Genomic DNA, 24,742 nt, shown 5'->3' on the forward strand with positions numbered 1-24,742 from the left:
TTAGGGTCCCAGGCTCATTAAGTAAACCTGCTTTCCATAGCTCCTGTCCCTGTTGGCCCCATCAAACATATCCCCCAATATGGAGCCTGGCCACTAAGATCATATATTAGAATATAATGTGATTCCACTGTTTTATTTCCATGATAAATAATAATGTAGGCAATAAACTTGTTGTCTACTTCTCATTGGCAATGAAGTGTAATACAATGACCTGAGCCCCATATTATAAGTAGGACATGCAATAAAGATCAACGTATGCCTCATATTCTACTCATGGTGTGGATAATACCCCCTTAGCAATGAATTTCACTTGCATTGTAGGTCTACCTACAACACATGAACTGCAGCAGTTCGAGAAGACAGCTTACTAGCACCTTCACAAGGGCAACTAGAGGCAATAAGTACCAGCAGTATCCGTGTCCCATGAGAGCATTAAAGAAAGTTAACTTTGGAGATAACTCAATGATAATGTTCTTTTCATATCAGTACTCAGTAGTGCTTATTTTTGGTATATGTCCAAAGAAAAAATTCAGAATCCACAACATCTTTAAAACACTTGGTTAAGGTATTCCTCTCGTGATGTTCAGGATTATATTATTGTTCACTGGTTCTCTTGCAAATGTTTTGGAAGCAGGTGATTTCATGTTAGTTTACTCCCAATCTCATGGTAAGACACCCAGTCTATGGGTGGCAACAATGAATGCACATGAGCCTAACTTGAAGCAGATGTACTCTGTACAGCTCCGAAGAGCCCTAGTAATTATGCCTGAGTACTATGTAGATGTACTTTTTGCCATCACCCAATAAACATTTTGTTAATGAGGAACATTCTCATCTGTAAAGAGCGAACTCTGGTGTATCCTCCACCATGGATCAATGGACAGGCCATAGACAAAGGAGGATGGGTGGTAGTGAACTACCTCAAACACCCTCAACCACATACTGTCAGACATGCAGGTACTATGAGATGCCAGCCATGACGATCAGGATAAAAGCACAGGCCCCTGTCTGAACAAGGCCACAAGTATGGATCTGGAAGAAAGTGAGGACTGCAGATGCTGGAGATCAGAGCTGAAAAATGTATTGCTGAAAAAGCGCAGCAGGTCAGGTAGCATCCAAGGAGAAGGAGAGTTGACGTTTCGGGCATATGAAGGGCTTATGCCCGAAACATCGAATCTCCTGCTCCTTGGATGCTGCCTGACCTGCTGTGCTTTTCCAGCAACACATTTTTCAGCACAACTATGGATCAACTTCCCTTCAGGTTAGGAAGGAGAGACGTTAACAAGATTTCATGCTACTGATCATTATCCAATAGATCCCTACTGAAATCACACATCCTTCTAAAATGTGCAGTCTAAAAATGTGCAGGTTAGGTAAACTGGTCATGTTAAATTGCCCATAGTGTTAGGTGCATTAGTCAGGGGTAAATGTAGGGAATAGGTCTGGGTGGATTACTCTTCGGATGGTCTTGTTGGGCCAAAGGGCCTGTTCCCACACTGCAGGAAACCTAATCTAACCTTCTCTTTGGATCTTAAGTAATGCCAAGTACAAGATCTGACTCTGATACCCTCTGTCATTAAATATAATTCTGACCCTTAATATGTGGGTTTAGAAGTAAAGAACTGACACTGAAATGAGGTGATGAATCCTAAAGTTGCCTCTGATTCTATTCCCTGATAAGACTCAGGAGAAAGCGGGGGAGAACTTGTAGGGAGGGCAGCAGGGATTTCTGGCTGCAGGAAGGTGGAGGGGGAAAGAGAAGCTAATTCTACAGGTCGACATTATGAATACCTCACCTTGTCATTACCTATATCCTTGAGCAATTATTAATTTTTCCAAATTATCTTCAGCGAAACAACATGAACATTAAATTCACAAACTTACCCGACAGATATTTCACAATATTTTCTGATTTCAGTAACCATGATCTTGTAAATTGTAAGGTAAATTTGGAAACATATTTGCAGTTCAATTAAACAAGGACAAAAATATATCATACCACATCTATGAAGAAATTACTCATATTGTTACAATCCTTAAAATTACTTCGATGCTGCCGAAACTCAGAATTTAATCAAGAATAATTGACATCGATCGTAACATTTAAACTATACACTCAGCCTAAAGTGTAATTTTCATTTTTTATATTTTCTAATTAATATTTTTCAGAGATTTATGAGGTGTATCAAGCAAATTAAATTCTTGCTGAAGGGGATTGAATTTAATTGCATTTAGCCATCACAAGAAAATGGCCTAGTTTTTCCAGCACTGATAGCATTGTACAGCTTAGTCGAGAGTGGAAGTAGCCAGGCTGATGAGTTTAGACCTTAAATGTTGCTAAACTTGGGATGGCATGAAATATTAGGTGATCCTCATTCCTTTTCCCACTACCATGATGTGAGGCCCAAATTAATGGCACCTCGTAGCCGCTGAACCTCTGCCAGTATGTAGTTCAGGGTTATTTGAGGTACTGCATTCCAATTTGCAAAATAAGCAAATGAAATGTGAGAAAAAAAAAACACACATGCACTGGCCAGTTTGGTCTGGAATGCACTGCTTGAATGTGTAGTCGGGATGTATTCAATTGAACCAGGCAAGAGGACCTGAGATGATTACTTGAATTGAAATATAATGTAGGGTTATTTGGAAAGGACAGGGGAATCACATGGAGTTAAGATGCTCATTCAAACTGTTGGTACAAATATGATAGGCCATATGGCCTTCTGAACTGTAGCCAGTCTATGATTGGGTAATAACCACTTCACTGACTCCTAGCTGATGAGGTAAAGGCCATAGTGAGCAAGAGATGGAAATTGCTTTCTTCAGCATCATTCTGTGATGATAGCAGCTGGAGTGTACAGTCAAGGAAGACTTGAGCCCACCAAGAATGTTGACCAAAAATGTAACAAAAAATGTACTTGTGTAACAGCACTCAAAATAACCAGGAATAAGGCAACTGGATCCTCAGTTTCCTGACCCACAGGCCACAATCAGTGAAGATTGGGGACAATATTTCATCCTCACTAACACTCAACACTGGAGCCCCCCAGGGGTGCGTACTCAGCACCCTACTGTACTCACTATATACCCATGACTGCATCACTAAATACCAGACTAATGTCAGTTACAAGTTCGCTGATGACACCACCATAGTTTGTCGATCTCAGATGGTGACGAAACAGGCTACCGAAGGGAGGTGGAAGACCTGGAAAAATGATGTGCTGAGAACAACCTAGCTCTCAATGCCGGTAAAACCAAGGAACTCATTATTGACTTTTGCCGGGATGTTAGTCATGCCCTCCCCCTACACATTAACAGCACAGAGGTGGAACGAGTGGAGAGTGTCAAGCTCCTGGGAGTGGTCATTCACAACAAGCTTTCTTGGACTCTTCATGTGGATGCACTGGTTACAAAGGCCCAACAACATCTCTTCTTCCTCAGGCAACTGAGGAAATTTGGCATGACAGCAAATACCCTTGTCAACTTTTATAGGTGCGCCATTGAGAGCATTCTGTCTGGATGTATCACTACCTGGTCTGGCAACTGTACCATTCAAGATCAGAGATGGTTACAGTGAGTGGTGAACTTGGCCCAGATAATCACAAAGGCCAACCTCCCATCTATAGAATCCATTTACCAGGCCCACTGTCAAGGAAAGGCCGCCAGCATTCTCAGAGATCCATCCCACCTGGCAATGTTTCTCTACAACCTCTACCATTGGGGAGTAGGTACAGAAGTCTGAACACAAGCACCAGCCGGTTTCCAAACAGTTTCTACCCCAATGTTGTTAGAATACTGAATGGACTCACAAACTCCTAACGTTCGCCTGTACCCTTTTTTTGTTTTTGCCACTGTTTACCAGTTATTTACTTATCTCTGCTACTCCACTCTGTGATCTGCCTGCATTGCTTGCAAGACAAAGAATTTCACTGTGCCTCAGTACACATGACAATAAATTCAATTCAATTCAATACAAATTCACTCACAACAGTCACAAACTCAACCCTGGGGCAATCAATTGGAGAAAGGTCATTCCTGTCCCCCTCACCATATCATTTTTCAATTATTCTTTCTCTCTCCGTTACAGGGTTCTGTCAGTCACAGGTTCCCATTCTCCCATCCTTTCTGTACCTCAACAGACAGAAACTTTGACTAGAGGATCAGCAACTGCAGGAGTGAATTGGAGGAGTTAGTCTGAATGGTCCTGGGTCCATCTTGCAGTGCCTGGGTTTCTGCTGGGTGGGGAAGTGAGGCTGCCACATTTGAGTTAATAAAGGATCTGTAAACTTTTTAAAAAAGGAAAAAGCCTTCGATAGGCCTTTAATAATCATCCACATATGAAAAACCATTCCTATGCCTCCTGTGCTATAAATAATTCTGAGCTCAAATTTAACTTCAGTGAAGAATTCAAATTTCCTCATATACTTGGCTTAACAGCAAAAGACAAGGCTATTAATAGTCAAGTGGTAAAGTCAAAGCCTATTTATACCACTGTTAATTTCAATAGCATCAGCAGCCTGAAAGAAATTCCTGTTGAAATGGATGCTGTCCTCTTCAAGTTCCCAACCATGGGCACCTCCCAACACTGAATGACCATGAGGAATAAGAAACCTGACTGGTTTTCTTTCTGTTGCTGTAACAATATAAGCAAAATATTGAAAATGATGGAATTTAGAAACAAACAGGAAGTGCTGCAGAGACTCAGCAGACGGTCTGGCAGCATCCATAGAGAGGGGAACAAAGTGAACATATGAGTCCAATATGACACTTCTTCTGAATTACTAGAGCAGTTGAACAGACTCACTTTGGAAAAGCAGATGATTTTTGAGAAAGAAAATGATGGCAGAAAGCAGGGATTAGCAGGGAGACTAAGGATTTCTCAATATTAAACAACAGGCTTCATTCCATGTAAACAATGTAAATACTTCCTTGTGTAAACTTAAATTCCTTTCATGTTTATAATGACCTAATGCCAGTGGAATAAAGAATCCTGGCTTCGTAATCTTTGTGGCATGCATGTGTTGAAATGTTATGTCACACATATAGGATTTGCCAACAAAATGATTGAGAAAAGATGGAGGCGATGACTGGATGAATATTGGCGTTCTGTTATGGTGTTGGACTTTATATTGGCTTTTTGGTGCAGCAACTATTTACTGTCCATGAAGATTATTGTGAAATGTTGAAGAGACTGTGCACTACACATTGGGACTTACATGGGGAGAACAGCTTACTTCAAATGGTTTGTATCATACGAAATATATTAAAGACATCAAGTTGCAAACCAGATGGCCTGCCAATAGGTTAATAAACACTAATTTCTGATAAATAAAAGCTATCTGTTAAGCACATACTTAAGAGGAGCACAGCTGTACAGAGAGTCAGTACATTAACTTGCAATGATGCTCCTGCTTCTTTGTTTAGCTGATAAAGCTCCTCTGTGTATCTTTGCAATTAGGAATGACCTTTCACAATGCTCTCTTTTAAACTCAGTTGTGCAAGCAGTCTGTTGCTGGGGACATTGACAAATGAAGTCTTCAGGGAATTATTTGCCGTTTTCAATGTTATCTGAAACACTCAGTGCTACACTAAGATTCGACATGCTGCACTTTATTAGTGGCAGAAAGGAAAACAAAAAGCTTCAGAATAAAATTCTATAAAAGAGTCAGTCGCATTATTCGATTCAGAGCAATCAGAATGTTTCTGTTAACTTATCGAAATATAAGACAATTATATGTACTTGGCAAATTTCAACTTTATATTTAAATTCAATGCTAACACAGCTTGATATTTAGATGGCAGTTCTCAACCATTTGAGGAATTTAAATAGTTCTACTATCTGAAATAATTAGGATGATATGAGATAATTAGGACCAGTTTGTTGCAAATTATTTAACAAAACATTGACTTGCATATAAATAACATCTTTCACAAACATGGGAACACTCAAAGCATTTTATTGAGCATTTTTAAATAAAATATCCCAATATGCTATGGCAGAGACATGGGAGCACCACACCCTATAAGCTACACACACTGATCTGATTTGGAACTACACCGAAGTTCCTTCACTGACATTGGACCAACATCTTTGAACTCCCTCCCTAATGGTATTTTGGATCCCATAATGTGGACTGCAGTGGTTCAAGGTGGCAGTTCAGCATCACTTTCTCAAGGGAAACTAGAAACTGATGCCCACATCCCACTCATGAATAAAAACAAATCCATCTGCAGCTAATTCCAAAGAGTATTCTGTGTTTTATGCATTGCCAGACCAATAATTTGTTTCACTTTTTTCATCGTCGGTTAATGACCAATGCAAACTTAATACTGAATAATCCCTGTTTCCTTTCTGATTGGTTACAATGATAACCATGCGGCAATTGCATTTTTGTGGTTAACAGTCTACAAGCAATTCCAACAATCACAGTCCGAAAAAGACGTACAGACTATTCATTACACAACACTGAAAACTGAAGTAAGTGGAAGCGCTTAACATGTGTTACAGAATGTTGAGGTAAGGAAAATGAAATGTTAACATTGAAAAGGTTAAGTGCTAACATAAATCTGAACTCTCTCTTTACTGGCAGTTCAATTAGGCTGAAGGAATCAATGCATATTTTCAGTGCCTTGACTAAACTTAAATCAAGTTCATACCCAACAACTGATCCATTAACAATTGTATTTATATAGGCCTTTGCAATAATGTCTGCCTCTGATCCTACCCCATCTCTACAGTCACTGAAATGCTCAACCACATTTCCGCTACCTCCAGGCTAGAACTTGCCAACATCCTTAACGTTAAGGACTCCTAGATCCAATTTTTTGGCTTTCATCCAGAGTTTTACTCCTTAATGTCTAACTTGGAAAAGTTCTAGTTCTTGCCAAAACTTATGGCTGTCCAAGTCACCAATATATTGATTTCAGAAACCATTTGTCAACAATAGATCTTTCTCTCTCCATTCAGCTGTTACTGCACCCACTAGACCCATCTCCCAACTCGCATCCTCTTCCCTTGCCTTGGATGGTGCTGTATTATGTTGCCCCTTCCATTCCAAAATCAGAACTTAGTCTTCACCCAGCAGAGCCCTGCTGTCTGAAATCCTAAGTCACTGACATCCTGGTTCATCACTTTAAAACTATCTCACTGAACACATCTTTATTTTCCCATCTCATACCTCTTTTTAATTCTTGATTAGTAACTGAACTTCCTCCTTCTCTCTTCCCAAACTATCATGGGTCAGTTCAACAGGTCTCATTTTGGATTTTAATTTATATTCAGTCTCCTGAAAAAGCAACAAGTGTGGGCTATTCTGGCCTGTTCAATTCTACTTACTGATGCTTCATCTAAAGAACGCGTCAGAGACAATCTAACCATGTATGACTCATCCACCCTTTATCGTGATGTTGATGAATGTGTTTTCTGGTCATGAAGAAGGCAATCTATCTTGTCCCTCTGATTAAAGATGCAGTGAACCCTGAGTTTACCAGAGCTGTCCAATCCCTTTTAATTACCAACACTGTAACAGGAAACAGAGAGATAATACGAGCTATACACCTGCTGTGTTGAACATTTTTTATTTTGGGTTTTCGTCAAGGCGTTGCAGAGATTACATTCATTTCTAAGTGTGCAACAGATTTATTTGTAGCATTTACCTTAAAATACCTCTGCAATCACAAAATGTGTATGCCATGCTCATCCCAGCTCAGCTTCAACTTTCCAGTAACATCTCATTTCACATTAGCTCTGAGGCATCAACCAGACTTAAGTAATTGAGCACTGTGAGCATAGATAACTACTGAAAATGTGTTGCTGGTCAAAGCACAGCAGGCCAGGCAGCATCTCAGGAATAGGGAATTCGACGTTTCGAGCATAAGCCCTTTTCCTGATGAAGGGCTTATGCTCGAAACGTCGAATTCCCTATTCCTGAGATGCTGCCTGGCCTGCTGTGCTTTGACCAGCAACACATTTTCAGCATAGATAACTAAACAGGCTTAGAGAATTGAACACAGAAAAATTGAACACAATGAAATACCTTTCATGACCTCGAAGTCTCAAATGCTCTGAAGACAATTTAGTAGTTTTAAGTGTTGTCACAGTTTCAAAGTAAAGTAAGAGTTGCAACCAAATTGCATTGGCCAATAAGCAGAGAAACCCAAGGTTTGCATAAAGATTTGTAGCTCGGGTGCCAGTTACCATAGTTGTGGGTATGTTCGCCAGGCTGGGAGGTTGATTTGCAGACATTTCATCCCTTGTCTATGTGACATCTTCAGTGCTTTGGAGCCTCCGGTAAAGCACTACTGTACTGTGTCTTCTGGGATACCCGAGCAACAAATCTTCTCCCAAACTTTGAACACCTACGGGGGAGAGACGCTAAGACAAGCCAGGAAATGGGAATCCTGTGCCAACCGCCTAAGCACCACATTTATTTGGTTCTGTTCCTGCTGCTTCTAGTTGCCTGTTCCTATTGTTTGTTGTAGTGGTCGGTATATTGGATCCAGGACAACGTGCTTGTTGATAGAGTCTGTGGATGAGTGCTATGCTTCTGGAAATTATCTGGCAGTCCTCTGGCTTGTCCTATGATCGTTGTGTTGTCCCAGTTGAATTTGTGGTCCTTGTCATCTATGTGTAAGGCTACTAGGAACAGCTGGTCGTGGCGAGTTGGTGATCATGGGTATGGAATGCTAGTTGTCTGGCTGTTTGTCCTGTATAGTGTTGCATGCAGTCTCTGTATGGAATCTTATAAACTTCGTTTGTCTTGCATATGATGGGTATTGAGTCTTTTGTCCTGGTGAGGTGCTGTCTGAGCATGGCTGTTGGTTTATGGGCTGTCATGAATCCCAGTGGTCAGATAGATCTGGCTGTTAGTTCAGAGACTTTTTTTTGAAAGGTAGTGTGGCTAGTGAGTTAGGTTGTGGCATGTCCTCATCACGTTGTTTGTCTGCTTGGCATCTGCGGATGAAGACCACTACAATGAACCAACAGAACCAGCAACCGGAGGCAGCAATGGAGTGGTATGGAACCAAATAAATCCCAGAAGACACAGAAGAGCAGTGTTTCACAGGAAGCTCCAAAGTGTTGAAGATTCACCTCGACAGGGGACAAAATGTCTCCAATTAACTTCCCAGTTCAGTGAACATACCCAACTACGGCAAGCAGGGAAACTGTCACCCCAACGTGAGCTAATGCCAAAGGGAACAGGAACAAAGTTTAATCATCTTTTATTGTGACACACTGTAACACATTAATTTTAAAGTTCATGATCTCAAACACTAACCAATACAAATGAAAGTACATCTTGCTATCACTAATTGCTTGAATCACCCTGTGATCACCCTCCTTGGACTGTGGGAGGAAAGTGGAGTATCTGGCAGACACCCACACAAATACCTGGAGAACGTGCAAACTCCACACAATCACCCAAGGTTGGAATCAAACCCAGGTCCTTGGCACTGTGAGGCAGCACTGTGCCACCCCAGCAACCATCAACCATCTGTAGAGAAAGGAACATATATTCACAGATTGAATTCAATGTCCCCCAAAGGCACATTGGAAGCAAAGTACTTGTGATCAGGTGATCAGTTGTGAAGTGGAGATATAATGTATAATTTTGCCTTTTTCTGACTAAGTCCAGATCAGGAAGGCTTGAAGATAGCTTCCCCACAGACAGGTAGTTGAGCTTCTCAAGTGGCTACTTAAGTGTTGCATCCTACCACCAATGACATTCAATATCTTGTTGGATAGCGATAGGTGATTGTAAAGGTAGACCCTCCTTGTTGGTAGCTGTAAGTTCAATGAAGGTACCATTCAGTAGGAATAGAGGGACCTTGGAATAATACAGCCCTCTTCCCTTCCACTCAACACCTCACTTCCCAGCATTAGCGAATGTACCTCACACATTTGCCTTGGATCAGTATCGATCACTGCACGATGAGCCACACTGTAGTGCAGCAGTGGTCACTGCTCCCTCTGGCACTACCAATACTGAAGGGCAGCAGCTTCATATAATTCAGTTGCTCTCTGGTGTAGGAAAACCGCAGGAGAGCCAGAAAGACTGAAGAGAAGTAGCTGACTACTTGATTAGGACTTAATTCCATTGGGCCACTCTGAAAATGGCCATGGTGGAATTGCCATCTATTTTCCAGTGGGTAAATTGGTCCACTACTATTGCCAGAAATTCTATCCTTTATTTTGTTTCCGTGATCTTTCATTGACCTGAAATGTTAACTTTATTTTTCATACTACATATACTGCCAGAGGATTTCCAGCTTTCTCATTGCTATTTTGGAATCCCACATAGAATCATAGAGATGTACAGTTTGGAAACAGACCCTTCGGTCCAACCCATCCATGCCGACCAGATATTTTGCTTTTATGCAAGAGGAGAACTCTCCTGCCTTCCGAAGAACAGTGGGGAAACTTTTACACAAAGAGCAGTTTAGAATTCAGCAGAGTAGACAAAATGTTTGATCGAGGAGGAAGCAGAATATGAGAGGAAACTTGCAAGGAGCATAGAAACTGACTGTAAAAGCTTCTACAAATGTGTGAGCAGAAAAACATCAATGAAGACAAACCTTAGAGTCAGAAATGGAGGGAATGATAATAGAAACAAAGGAACGGCAGAAGAATTGAACACACATTTTGGTTCTATCATCACAAAAGGAGAGTACAAGTAATTTCTCAGAAAGTTTAGGCAGCCAAGAGTCCATTGAGGGAGAGGACGTGATGAAAGTCAGTACTAGTAAAAAAAAATGCACAAGAAATTAATAGGTTAAAGGCTGATAGGATCTGGTAAATTGAATCTCAGAGAACTAAAGGCAGAGGTTCTGGAAATCTTGGGTGCATTGGTCCTGTTCCAAAATTCTATAGACTGTGGAACAATTCCGCCAAATTGGAGTTTGTCAAATGTAGCCCCACCATTTAATAAAAAAGGAAGGAAAGAGTAAAAGAGAATATTTGATCAGTTAGCCCGTCATCATCATTGGGGAAAACACTAGAGACTATTATAAAAGATATGATAACAGAATACTCGGAAAACAGTTGTTGGATTATACAAATCCAGCATAGGTTCATAAAAGTTAAGTCATGCTTAACTAATCTGCTGGAGTACTTAAGGATGTAATTTGATAAGGAAGAATTCATGAATGTGATGGACTTGGACTTCAAGAAGGCTTTTGATAAGGTCACATGTTAGATGCTAGTGGGCAAAATTAAATCACATGGGAATTGGAGTAATATACTCAGTAGGAAACTAAGAGTTAGTTGACTGACCAGAAACAAAGAATGAGAATCTTGGTTCTTTTTCTGGATGAGAGATGGTGTCCAGTTGTGTGCTGTAGGGATCACTGTTTAGGCTCCAGTTATTTACGATATACATACATGACTTAGATGAGAGAACCAAATGCAATTTTTCCCAGTTTGCTGATGACACAAAACTAATTAGGATTGTGAGTTATGAGGAGGATGCGAGGGCACTTTAGCCTGACCTAGGCAAGTTGAGTGTGTGGGCAAACACATGGCAGACGCAATGTAATGTGGCGAAACGTGAAGAGAAAATGAAAGCTTGGTATTATTTCAATGGTGATACACTGGAAAGTGTGGATATTTAAACGGATTTGCTGTCCTTGCAGTTCAGTCAATGAAAGAAGACAGGCAGGTGCAGCAAGCAATTAGGAAGGCAAATGATATTTTGCTCCTCATTGCAAGAAGATTTGAGTTCTGAAGTTTGGATGTCTTTCTGTAATTAAACAGGACCTTAGTAGGACCATACCTGGAGTATTACCCACAGTTTTGGTCTCCCTATTTTAAAAAAAATAAGTATTTCCCATGGATGGAGTTAAGGTTCAATGGGTAAATTGCAGGTGTGGCAGGAATTTTGTGTGAGGAGAAGTCAGTTTGAATAGTGTTTAGTAGAGTGAGAGGGAATCAGATTGAACCATGTAAAATTCTGTAAGGGCTAGACAGACTAAATTCAGGCAGGATATTGCCTTGCTTCGGAGTTCTGGAACCAGAGATCACATTCTCAGGATATGGGGTAGATCACTTAGGACTGAGATGAGGGTTGTCAGCCTGTGGAATTTGCTACACTGAGGTTTGTGGAGGCTGGGTTATAGAACAGATATATTGCAGAGATTGATACCATTTTAGATAGAAGGAGCATCAAGGAATATATGGAGAAAGTGGAAATAAGGCATTGATTGAGGATCAACCATGATCATATTGTTTGGCAGAGCAGGCTGGGGGACTAACTGGCCTACTCCTGCTCTAGTTTCTGAATTTCTGTGTGTCAATCCCTGTCAGAGATTGATGTTTGAACTCCTCATCTGTAGGGTGGTACCTTCCTCAAATCACTTTGTATTGCATAGAGTCATAGTCATAGAGATGTACAGCATGGAAACAAACCCTTCAGTACAACTTGTCCATGCCGACCAGATATCCCAACCCAATCTGGTCCCATCTGCCAGCACCTGGTCCATATCCCTTCAAACCCTTCCTATTCATATATCCATCCAGATGCCTTTTAAATGTTGCAATTATACCAGCCTCCACCAGTTTCTCTGGCAGCTCATTCTGTAGACGTACCACCTTCTGCATGAAAAGGTTGCCCTTTAGGTCTCTTTTATATCTTTCCCCTCTCACCCTAAAGCTATGCCCTCTAGTTCTGCACTTCCCCCACCCCAGGGAAGAGACCTTGTCTATTTATCCTATCCATGCCCCTTATGATTTTATAACCTCTATGAGGTCACCCCTCAACCTCCGACGCTCCAGGGAAAATAGCTACAGCTGATTCAACCTCTCCTTATAGCTGAAATCCTCCAACCCTGGCAACATCCTTGTAAATCTTTTCTGAACCCTTTCAGGTTTCACAACATATTTCTGATAGGAAGGAGACCAGAATTGCACGCAATATTCCAAAAGTGGCCTAACCAACGTCCTGTACAGCTGCAACATGACCTCCCCACTCCTGTACTCAATACTCTGACCAATAAAGGAAAACATACCAAACGCCTTCTTCACGATCCTATCTGCTTGCAATTCCACTTTCAAGGAGCCATGAACCTGCACTCCAAAGTCTCTTTGTTCAGCAACACTTCCCTCGGACCTTACCATTAAATGTATAAATCCTGCTAAGATTTGCTTTCCCAAAATGCAGCACCTCACATTTATTTGAATTAATTTCCATCTGCAACTTCTCAGCCCATTGGCCCATCTGACCAGGATCCCATTGTAATCAGAGGTAACCTTCTTCGTTGTCCACTATACCTCCAATTTTGGTATCACTTCCAAACTTTGCAACTATACCTCCTCTGTGCACATCCAAATCATTTATATAAATGATGAAAAGTAGTGGACCCAGCATTGATCATTGTGGCACTCCACTGGTCACAGGCCTCCAGTCTGAAAAGCAACCCTCCACCATCACCCTCTGTCTTCTACCTTTGAGCCAGTTCTGTATCCAAATGGCTAGTTCTCCCTGTATTCCATGAGATCTAACCTTGCTAACCAGTCTCCCATGGGAACCTTGTTGAACGTCTTACCGAAGTCCATATAGATCACATCTACCTCTCTGCCATCATCAATCCTCTTTGTTACTTCAAAAACTGAATCAAGTTTGTGAGACATGATTTCCCACGCACATGTTGACTATCCCTAATCAGTCCTTGCCTTTCCAAATACATGTACTTCCTGTCCCTCAGGATTCCCTCCAATAACTTGAGCAGCACCGATGTCGGGCTCACTGGTCTATAGTTCCCTGGCTTGTCCTTACCATCCTTCTTAAATAGTGGCACCACGTTAGCCAACCTCCAGTCTTCCGGCACCTCACCTGTGACTATCGATGATGCATATATCTCAGCAAGAGGCCCAGCAATCACTTCCTTCGCTTCCCACAGATTTCTAGGGTACACCTGATCAGGTCCTGGAGATTTATTTATTTCTATGCGTTTCAAGACATCCAGCACTTCCTCCTCTGTAATATGGACATTTTTCAAGATATCACCATCTATTTCCCTACATTCTATATCTTCCATGTCCTTTTCCACAGTAAACACTGATGCAATATGCTCATTTAGTATCTCCCCAATCTCCTGTGGCTCCACACAAAGGTTGCCTTGCTGATTTTTGAGGGGCCCTATTCTCTCCCTAGTTACCCTTAATGTATTTGTAAAAACCCTTTGGATTCTCCTTAACTCTATTTGCTAAAGCTAGCTCACATCCCCGTTTTGCCCTCCTGATTTCCCTCTTAAATATACTCATACTGCCTTTGTACTCTTCTAATAATTCACTCGATCTATCCTATCCATACCTGACATATGCTTCCTTCTTTTTCTTCACCAAACTGTCATTATTTTTAGTCATCCAGCATTCCCTACACCTATCAGCCTTTCCTTTCACCCTAACAGGAATATATTTTCCCTGGATTCTCGTTATATAATTTCTGAAGTCTTCCTATTTTCCACTTGCGCCCAATCAGCTTTTGAAAGTTCTCACCTAATATTGCCAAAATTAGCCTTTCTTCAATTTAGAACTTCAACTTTTAGATCTGGTCTATCTTTTTCCATCACTATTTTAAAACTAATAGAATTATGGTCGCTGGCCCCAAAGTGCTCCCCCATTAACACCTCAGTCACCTGCCCTGCCTTATTTCCCAAGAGTAGGTCAAGTTTTGCATCTTCTCTAGTAGGTACATCCACATATTGAATCAGAAAATTTTATTGTGCACACTTAACAACTTCCTCTCCATCTAAACCCTTAACACTTTGGCCGTCCCAGTCTATGTTTGGAAAGTTAAAATCCCCTACCATAATCACCCTATCATTCTTACAGATAACTGAGATCTCCTCATGTTTCTTAATTTCCCTCTGACTATTCCCTCTGACTATTAGAGGGTCTATAATACAATCCCAATAAGGTGATCATCCCTTTCCTATTTCTCAGTTCCACCCAATAACCTGCCTGAATGTATTTCCGGGAATATCCTCTCTCAGTACAGCTGTAATGCTATCACTTGTAAAAAAAGGCCACTCCTCCTCCTCTCTTGCCTCCTTTTCTATCCTTCTAGCAATTGTATCCTGCGGCATTAAGCTGACAGTCCTGTCCATCCCTGAGCCAAGTTTCTGTAATTGCTATGATATCCCAGTCTCATGTTCCTAACCATGCCCTGAGTTCATCTGCCTTCCCTGTTAGGCCTCTTGCATTGAAATAAATGCAGTTTGATTTATCAGTCCTACCTTGCCCCTGCCTGCCCTGACTGTTTGACTCACTTCTGTTCTCAACTGTGCCAGTCTCAGATTGATCTTTTTCCTCTCTATCTCCCTGGGTCCCACACCCCCACCCTTACCAGTTTAAATCCTCCTGAGCAGCTTGAGCAAATCTCCCTGTCAGTATATGAAGCCACTTCCAACTCAGATGTAATCTGTCCTTCTTGTACAGGTCATGTTTACCCCAGAAGAGATTCCAATGATCCAAAAATGTGAATCCTTGTCCCATATACCGGCTCCTCTGCTCTATCCTTGTATTCCTACCCTCACTAGCTCACAGCACCAGGAGTAATCCAGATATTACTATTCTCGAAGACCTCCTTTTTAAATTGTGGCCTAACTCTCTATATTCTCCCTTTGGAATCTCATCTTTTTCCCTTCCTATGTCATTAGTTCCAGTGTGTACAATGACCTCCTGCTGGCCTCTCTTCCCCTTGAGAACATCCTGCGACATCCTCTCTGAGACATCCTTGATCCTGGCACCAAAGAGGCAAGACACTAGTCTGATTTTTTGCTGCTGGCCACAGAAACATCTGTCTGTCCCTTGGACTAGAAGGCCACTCACATAATTGATCTCTTGGAACCTTCAAATGCAAGTTGCTAAGGTGCTACATTTTGGGAAAGCAAAATCTTAGCAGGACTTATATACTTAATGATAAGGTCCCAGGGAGTGTTGCTGAACAAAGAGACTTTGGAGTGCAGGTTTATAGCTCCTTGAAAATGCAGTCGCAGGTAGATAGGATAGTGAAGAAGGCATTAGGTATGCTTTCCTTTATTGGTCAGAGTATTGAGTACAGGCGTTGGGAGGTCATGTTGCGGCTATACAGGACATTAGTTAGGCCGCTGTTGGAATATTGCGTGCGATTCTAGTCTCCTTCCTATTGGAAAGATGTTGTGAAACTTGAAAGGGTTAAGAAAAGATTTACAAGGATGTTGCCTGGGTTGGAGGATTTGAACTATAGGGAGAGATTGAACAGGCTCGGGCTGTTTTCCTTGGAGCGTCAGAGCTGAGGGGTGACCTTATGGAGATTTACAAAATTATGAGGGGCATGGATAAGGTAAATAGGCAAAGTCTTTTCCCTGGGGTTGGGGAGTCCAGAACTGGAGGGCATAGGTTAAGGATGAGAGGGAAAGATATAAAAGAGACCTAAGGGGCAACCTTTTCACGCAGAGGGTGGCACGTGTGTGGAATGAGCTGACAGAGGAAGTGGTGGAGGATAGTACAATTGCAACATTTAATAGGCATTTGGATGGGTATATGAATAGGAAGGGTTTGGAGGGATATGGGCTGGGTGCTGGCAGATGGGACTAGATTGGGTTGGGATATCTGCTCGGCATGGACAGGTTGGACTGAAGGGTCTGTTTCCATGCTGTACGTCTCTACAACTCTACAACTCTACAACTGACATACCCCTCACTGAGTTATAGCCAGTCCCGATACCAGAAACCTGGCTGTTCATGCTACATCCCCCTAAGAATCCATCACCCCATACAGTTTCAAAAACAGCATACTTGTTTGAAATGGGGATAGCCACAGAAGACTCCTGCACTACCTGCCTACCTCTCTTACCTTTCCTGCAGTTAACCCATCTATGCGACTGAATCTGCAACTTTTCTCTCTTCCTATAACTGCCATCCATCACATCCCTTTACTCTTGTAAATTCCTCATTGACTCTAACTGTCTATCCAACTGATCCATTCGATATGATAGGATTTGCAACCAACAGATTTGCAGATATAATCCTCAGTGAACTCTCCCTGAGCCCCCACAACTGACAAGAAGGGCCTATCACTCTACTAAAGACCATTTTTGCTTCTTTCAATCTACAGGCCCAAAAAATAGCACGGTCTTATTTCTCTACAAAATACTGCTCCTGGCTAACTATGGCTTATATTTTTAAATTCAATCAAGAGACATATCTCAATAAAGCATACAATCAAGAAAGAACCCACTCTACTCACTACTGTGCACTCATTGTAAGGCCTCACTTAAAATATTTACTTATCTGATTCTGTGCTGTGATCTCTCCTAAGTAGGTTTCTCTAAGATTCGTTGTGAATTTCACTGTTTATTAATTTTCCCAGACGCACTCCGATGTCCAACGATACATGAATTCAAACAGCAAAGGCAGTAACTGTGCAGGTTCACTGCTGTGTCAGGGAGCAGTGTAGGCTTCTTTCTTTCTCTCTCTCTCTCTCTCTCTCTCTCAGCACCTATTTGTAGCCATTGTGTGTGCCTGTTCCAAACCAAAACCAGCTTAAACAAGTTCACTTGGGTGCTTGAACTCCTTGTGCAAGCACCAGTCTCCCTTGTCTTGTAAAGGTATTACACTCTGGCAACAAGGTGGGAATGTAGATTACCTAGGTGAAAAAATTTAGTTGGAGAAGTTTCTAGCTGACCATCAGAGGAATCACAAGGTTATTTTTAAATTCGCTTATAACAATCTTAAAGATCCTGTCTTAAAGAAAAAACATTTGGACGCAACTGATAAAATACCTCGGAGTGTCCAGCCTAGTGATATCTAGGGCATCTAGGAGAGTGATTGAGAGTTTCTGGGAACATGGGTAGAGTGGCTGTGGACGTTTTTCACCTCAGATAATATCAGTGGCTGAAAGGGAAAGGCTGATACTTTTAACAGAATCAGGTCCAGAAGTTTATGGAATGCTCAAAAATGTGCTTGATCCCACTGAGCTAAACCATATGTATGTGTCAGGCATTTTGTGTAAATTTAGTTAGTTCTATAGCCCCGACACATTAGAGACTGCAAATAGTAGAAAGAATGTCAATTGCCTTTCAAGTTCAACTTGGCTTTTTCTTTGGTGGTTTATTGTAGCATACCTCATATTGCCAGTTGGACTCTTTCTCAGAAGAGAGTCTTGAATGAGGTTTTCATTGCTGAAGCCACATCTAGCACAGGCTGTAGAAGTGAAACAGTCAGCTGTAGATGATCCGTGATGCAGGTAGAGCAAAATAAAGCTGAAGTGAACGAGACGCTTGAATTGAAAAAAAAAACCATCATTGGTATTTGAAGTGGTTACCGGGCAGAATAGTGAAAATTATGTTGTTCTTGTGTATGGTTGGGTTAAGATGTTTGAAAATGGAAAGGTTAGATTTGTACAAATAGATTGTTTTACCTTCACAAAGGAGGAAATTGGGTGGCACGGTAACTCAGTGGTTAGCACTGCAGCCTCACAACGCCAGGGTCCCGAGTTTAATTCCAGCCTAGGGTGACTGTCTGTGTGGAGTTTGCACATTCTCCCCGTGTCTGCTTGGATTTTCTCTGGATGCTCCAGTTTCCTCCTACAGTCCAAAGATATGCAGGTTAGGTGAATTGGCTGTGTTAAATTGCCCATAGTGTTCAGGGATGTGTACATTAGGTGCCTTATTCAGGAGTAAATATATGGCTGGAAGAATGGGTCTGGGTGGGTTACTGTTCAGAGGCTTGATGTGAACCTGTTGGGCCAAAGGGCCTGTTCCGACTTTGTAGGGATTCTATGAACTTCCATGAAACAAATGAACTAGACGGACTGGATAGTTGGGACACAGATAGACTACATTGAATTCCTCCAAATTCAACATTAGGCTACTTCAGATTCAAGTCAGAATCAGACAGACATGTCAGAGGAAGTCAAAATTTCAACCGAAGCTCAAAGACAAAATCAATCTTTGTTGGAGGAAGGGACTTCTCAGATTCAAGTCGAGAGTGTGGAGCTGGAAAAGCACAGCAGATCAGGCAGCATTCGAGGAGCAGGAGAATCGACGTTTCGGGCATAAGCCCTTCATCAGAAATGGGGCTTTCGACTTTGCTCTCCAGCACCTGCAGACCTCACTTTCTCCTTCTCAGATAAAAGCCCAGATATGAAAGCTGACAATGTGTTGCTGGAAAAGCACAGCAGGTCAGGCAGCATCCAAGGAGCAGGAAAATCGACATTTCGGGCATGAGCCCTTCTTCAGGAAAGAAGCTTCAAGCCCAGATATGCCAAGGTTCTGAAAGTTTGACTCAAGACAACATTCTTTATAAACTGCTCACACACACACAGGTGGATTCTGCAATGGTAATGCTGTTTAAAGTCAAAAACAGACTGATTCTCTCTTATTGGAGATAGACATTGCTTGGCGATTGTGTGATACTGGACATTTATCAGCTCGCGTCACTTTTTTATTCATTCATCAGATGAGGGCATCGCTGGCTCACATTTATTGCCCATCCTAATTGCCCTGAGGGCAGTTACGAGTCAACTACATTGCTGCAGGTCTGGAGTCACATGTAGACCAAAACAGATGAAGATAACAGTTTCCTTCCATAAAGGACACTAGTGAACCAGATGAGCAATCAGCAATGCATTCATCATCATCAGACTCTTAATTCCAGATTTTGTTTCACCATTGACTTTGAAATCCACCATCTGCTGCAGCAAGTTTCAGTCCCAGGTCCCCAGAACTTTACCTGGGTCTCTGAATTACAATCCAGTGTTACCACTAGGCCAACGTCTGAATGTAGTTCAGGGTTTCCTACATTTGAATATAGAACATTGCCCTGAAGAACTCCTGAAGTGATGTCCAGATGCTGAGATAACTGACCTCGAACAATTACAAACATCTCCCTTTCTACTTGGTGTGACTCTAACTAATGAGGAGTTTTCCTCTGAATTCCATTGACTCTGATTTGTTTGGGCTCACTCTTGGTCAAATGTGGCCTTCTCAAATTACTACTGGAATTCAGCTCTTTCTTCTATGTTTAGGCCAGGCTATACTGAAGTCATTGGTTTCCTGATGCAGGGCTTAAGCCAGAAACAATGATTCTCCTATTTCTCGGATGCTGCCTGACCTGCTGTGCTTTTCCAGCACCACACTTTCAGGAGCTGTGTGTCACTGGCATAACCCAAAACTGACCATCATTGAGCTGGTTATTGCTGAGTGAGTTCCACTTAATTGCACCATTAATTACACTTTCCCTAACTTTTCCGATGATTGAGAGTAGAGATATGGAGCTGGAATTAGTCAGGTTGCATTTGTCCATTTTTGTGGACAATTTGTGCCTGGGCAATTTGCCACATTGCTGGGCAGATGCCAGGATTGTAACTGTCCCAGAACAGCTTGGCTACGGGTGTGGTTAGTTCTGAAGCACCAGTCTTCAGTACTACTCTTCAGTACTCTTGTCAGAGTATTGTCAGGGCCCATGAACATTGCAATATCTTGTGCTTGAAGTCATTTCTTGATATCAATCAATTGAATCTAGGCATGCAGGTCCACCAATCACTGAAGGTGGCAGTGCAGGTAGATAAGATAGTAAAAAAGGCCTATGGCATGCTTGCATTCATTGGAAGGGGCTTTGAATATAAGAATAGATAAGTTATACTGCAGCTTTATAGAACTTTAGTTAGGCAACACTTGGAACATGTCATATAGTTCTGATCACCACACTACCAGAAGGATATGGAGGCTTTGGGGAGAGTACAGTAAAGGTTTACCAGGTTGTTGCCTGGTATGGGGAATTTTAGCTATGAAGAAAGGTTGGATAGACTGGGTTTGTTTTCACTCGAACACAAAAGAACGAGGGGTGACCTGATAGAAGTTTATAAGATTGTGAATGGATAGAGTGGACAGTATGAGGTTTTTGCACAGGATGGCAGAGTCAATTACTAGGGGACACAGGTTCAAAGTAAGGGGCGGGAGGAGTTTAAAAAAGATGTGCGAGGCACATTTACCTTGTAAAGGGTGGTGAGTGCCTGGAATGCATTGCTAGAGGAGGTGGTTGTGCAGACACAATAGCAGCATTCAAGAAGCACTGGGATGAATACATGAACAAGAAGGGAATGGAGGGATATGGATCCTGTAAGTGAAGACAGTTTTAGTATGGAAAGGCAAAATGTGTCAGTACAGTCTTGCAGGGCCGAAGGGCCTGTGCCTGTGCAATATTGTTCTTTGGTCTTTGTCCTTGAAGCAAAATGTCCGAAGACTGGCACCTGTGATGCAGGAGAATCTTGGAGGCAACCAAAATGAATCAGCCACTCAGTTCACTTGATCTGAGATAGTTGCAAGTACTTCAGCATTGTCTTTTGCACTGGTGTACTGGGCCCTCTCATCATCAAGGACAGGGATATTTGTTGACCCTCCTCCTATTATTTATTTAATGTCTATGATCATTCATAACTGGAGGTGGCAAGAATGCAAAGCTGAGATCAGGCCTGTCGGTTGTGGGTTCATTTAGCTTTGTTAATTGCATGCTGCTTATGCTGTTTGGCAAACAAGCAATTCTGTGTTGAAGCTGCATCAAGCAGGGATGTACCTAGATCAACAAAATGGATTAAACTATTTTAGTTGGGGAACTGCATGTGCACTGACCCATCTCTTTCATCCTGCAAAGATAACATCGTCTCCTACCTCAACTTTACCTTCCCACACCATGCCATGCCTACTGATTAACTCAATACCCAAAAGTCTATTGATTTCTGTCATACGTTTACTCAACCATGGAATATTCACAGCTCTTTACGGCAGAGAATTCCAAAGATTGATAACCATTTCAAGTGAAAACATTTCTCATTTACCCAGTCTGGAATGGTCCATGCCCTAGTATTAAGCTATGATTCATCATTTTACACCTTGCCAGGGGAAAATGCTCACCTATCCTGTTACTGCACTGCACAGCAGTAAAATCAAGGACAGCAAAGAATTAATGCAGGGTTGGTTGATTTGCAATTTGGAAAATGCAAGTTTAAATGAAGCCATGAAGCAGAAGAGGCTTGAAGGGCCACATGGCCTATCCTTGCTCCTAGTTTCTATGTTTCACTCCTTGAGTCTGCTGCTAGTCACGGAAGCATTTCCTGTAAATTCAGAAAGTAGGTCACAGTTTAATCTCGAGAGACAGAAAGGTCAAGCTACAAGTGTAACAGCTATGCAACAGAATTAAGGGTGAGTGGTGATTACAGCTGGATGGCAGAGTGCTTCCCTAAGCTTTGTTAGAGTAATGCAAAAGCACTGCAGAGGACACATGATCTTTCTTGAAGCTTCGGCAGCAGAGTCTGGATGGTGCAATCACCATGTAAATGCCTGACTAAGGCTGCTGCTGGATTTGTATTCACAATCAGTACAACTTTTGTGTCTGATGTGCTACTGAGTGAAAGAAAGCAAACCTGATTGCTTACAGCCACCAGAATGTCACCAAGATTTGCTGCAGGCTCTCATGGTCTAAATTTGCAACTCTCTGCCTTCCCGAGCTCTGAGTCAGCAGAGAGACAGATGCTGAAACTGCCTTCCCGAACTCTGAGTCAGCAGAGAGACAGATGCAGAGCTGCGTCATTTGCTGCAAAGACACATACACCTACAATTTAATAGTTCACCAGCATAGCTAGGGATGGTACATGTCAGCCCCGACCTAAGATTAAGGGGCATTCCTATTCAAGTACAGTGCAAAGCTGAGTCAGGGAAATTGTGCCATAGGACTTCAGTAAATTAGTCGGAATATGTTTGAAATTGTTATATTTATGCATGTGCTTTGAAAACAATGAAAATCAAGGAATGGAGAGAAATCCTGATGATCACATCATGCATTTTTCACTTCAAATACCCCAGCCTTCAAACAGTGTTAAACCGTACTGTCACTTATTTGCAGATTTGCCAAAGATTCTCTTTTATTGCATTTTTGCTGCAACTTCTCGATCCCTGTCACTTAAGCTTTGACCAAAAGGCCAGGATGGCTTGAACTAAATTTAAAATATTTTGTTTGGACAGGGTTAAGGTGAACATTAAGTACGTTTCATCAAAGGGCAAAGGAGACGCGATCTGACTTTGTCACCATTGAAGACTCTTCTACTTATACACATGAAAGGATTTAGAAAGCTTGCAAGCGACACATCTTAGTCTAACCTGTTTTGTACACCTCAAAAATGGAACATCAATACAACCAGGTCATTCATTTCCATGTTTTACAGGCGTTGTATTGTTTCTTTACCTCGGTCCTACCAAAAAGTAGCAGTCAAATCTGTCATGAGAAAATGGGTCCAAGAAACTATTTTGCAAATACCTTCAGCAAACACGCTGGACTTGCATATGAAAATTAAATAAACCCCCCCCCCCAAGATATTTCAGAAGTGCTTTTGGGACCATGCAACCATTACCAAAGCAGATAACAAAGGTGTGGATGAAGAGATAAGTGCCAATATAGAAAGGTTTACGTTTGGTGGGTTTGAGCATTGTTTGTAGAATTCCTAAGTGCAGGAATTCAATAGGTATAGCTTCTGTCATTAAAAGTCAATCCAGGAAAGTGCAGACTCAGGATAAAGGGAATTAACCATGAAACCATTGTTGATTGTCAGAAAACCCCACCTGGTTTAGTAATCTCCTTTAGGGAAGGAGACTGCCATCCTTACCTGGTCTGGACTACATGCGACACTACACCTACCACAGTGAGGTTGCCTCTTAACTACCCTCTGACATGGGCAATAAATACTGGCCAAGCCAGCAACAGCCTGTGAATGAAGACAAGCAGAAAATTTGGAAAAATCAAAGCCTTGAGCTGGACTGTAGGGTTTAAGGATTCTACAGCTATAGGTTGAAGTGAGTCAGGATTAGAGTGGTGCTGGAAAAGCACAGCAGGTCAGGCAGCATCTGAGGAGCAGGAAAATTGACGTTTTGGACAAAAGCCCTTCAATAGGAATGGTGAAGGGCTCTAGCCCAAAATGTCAATTTTCCTGCTCCTTGGATGCTGCCTGACCTGCTGTACTTTTCCAGCACCACTCTAGTCTTGACTCTAATCTCCAGCATCTGCAGTACCCACTTCTGCCTACGTTGAAGTGAGGCAATGGAGGGTTTTGTTTTAAATCATGATAAAATACTCTAAAATCCTCATTCTGAAGAATGGAAACCCTTGGAGATTAGAAAGAATACTTATGATAAGTGATGATATCTTAGTATGTCATACAATGCAAGTGATGCAGTTTGGATGAACTGGAAGTATTATAATGTGATCTCACGAGTCTGGCAAGGAACGTATTGGAGGAATATGGAGCTACATTGGGGAGACCAGGCGCCTCCTAGCAGAGCGCTTTAGGGAACATCCGGGACACCCGCACCAATCAACCACACCGCCCCTTGGCCCAACATTTCAACTCCCCCTCCCACTCTGCCAAGGACATGGAGGTCCTGGTCCTCCTTCACCGCCGCTCCCTCACCACCAGACGCCTGGAGGAAGAATGCCTCATCTTCTGCCTCAGAACACTTCAACCCCAGGGCATCAATGTGGACTTCAACAGTTTCCTCATTTCCCCTTCCCCCACCTCACCCTAGTTCCAAACTTCCAGCTCAGCACTGTCCCCATGACTTGTCCGGACTTGTCCTACCTGCCTATCTCCTTTTCCACCTATCCACTCCACCCTCTCCTCCCTGACCTATCACCTTCATCCACTCCCCCACTCACCCATTGTACACTATGCTACTTTCTCCCCACCCCAACCTCCTCTAGCTTATCTCTCCACGCT

At 42.1% G+C, this 24,742-nt stretch overlaps 1 protein-coding gene across 4 annotated transcripts in view; it reads left to right on the forward strand.

Moving 5' to 3' along the window:
- Positions 1-6,409: 6,409 nt before the first annotated feature.
- Positions 6,410-24,742, forward strand: part of LOC132831040 (epsilon-sarcoglycan-like) — an 86,511-nt gene continuing 68,178 nt past the window's right edge. Inside the window, exon 1 of one of the 4 annotated variants that reach the window (XM_060849088.1) lies at positions 6,410-6,478. The gene's annotated coding sequence lies outside the window, so the exon portion shown is untranslated. Of the gene's footprint in view, positions 6,518-24,742 lie in introns of all 4 variants that reach the window. The other 3 variants (XM_060849087.1, XM_060849091.1, XM_060849090.1) reach the window with 3 other exon arrangements.

Source organism: Hemiscyllium ocellatum, chromosome 32 (genome assembly GCF_020745735.1).
Source record: "Hemiscyllium ocellatum isolate sHemOce1 chromosome 32, sHemOce1.pat.X.cur, whole genome shotgun sequence".
NCBI lineage: Eukaryota > Metazoa > Chordata > Chondrichthyes > Orectolobiformes > Hemiscylliidae > Hemiscyllium > Hemiscyllium ocellatum.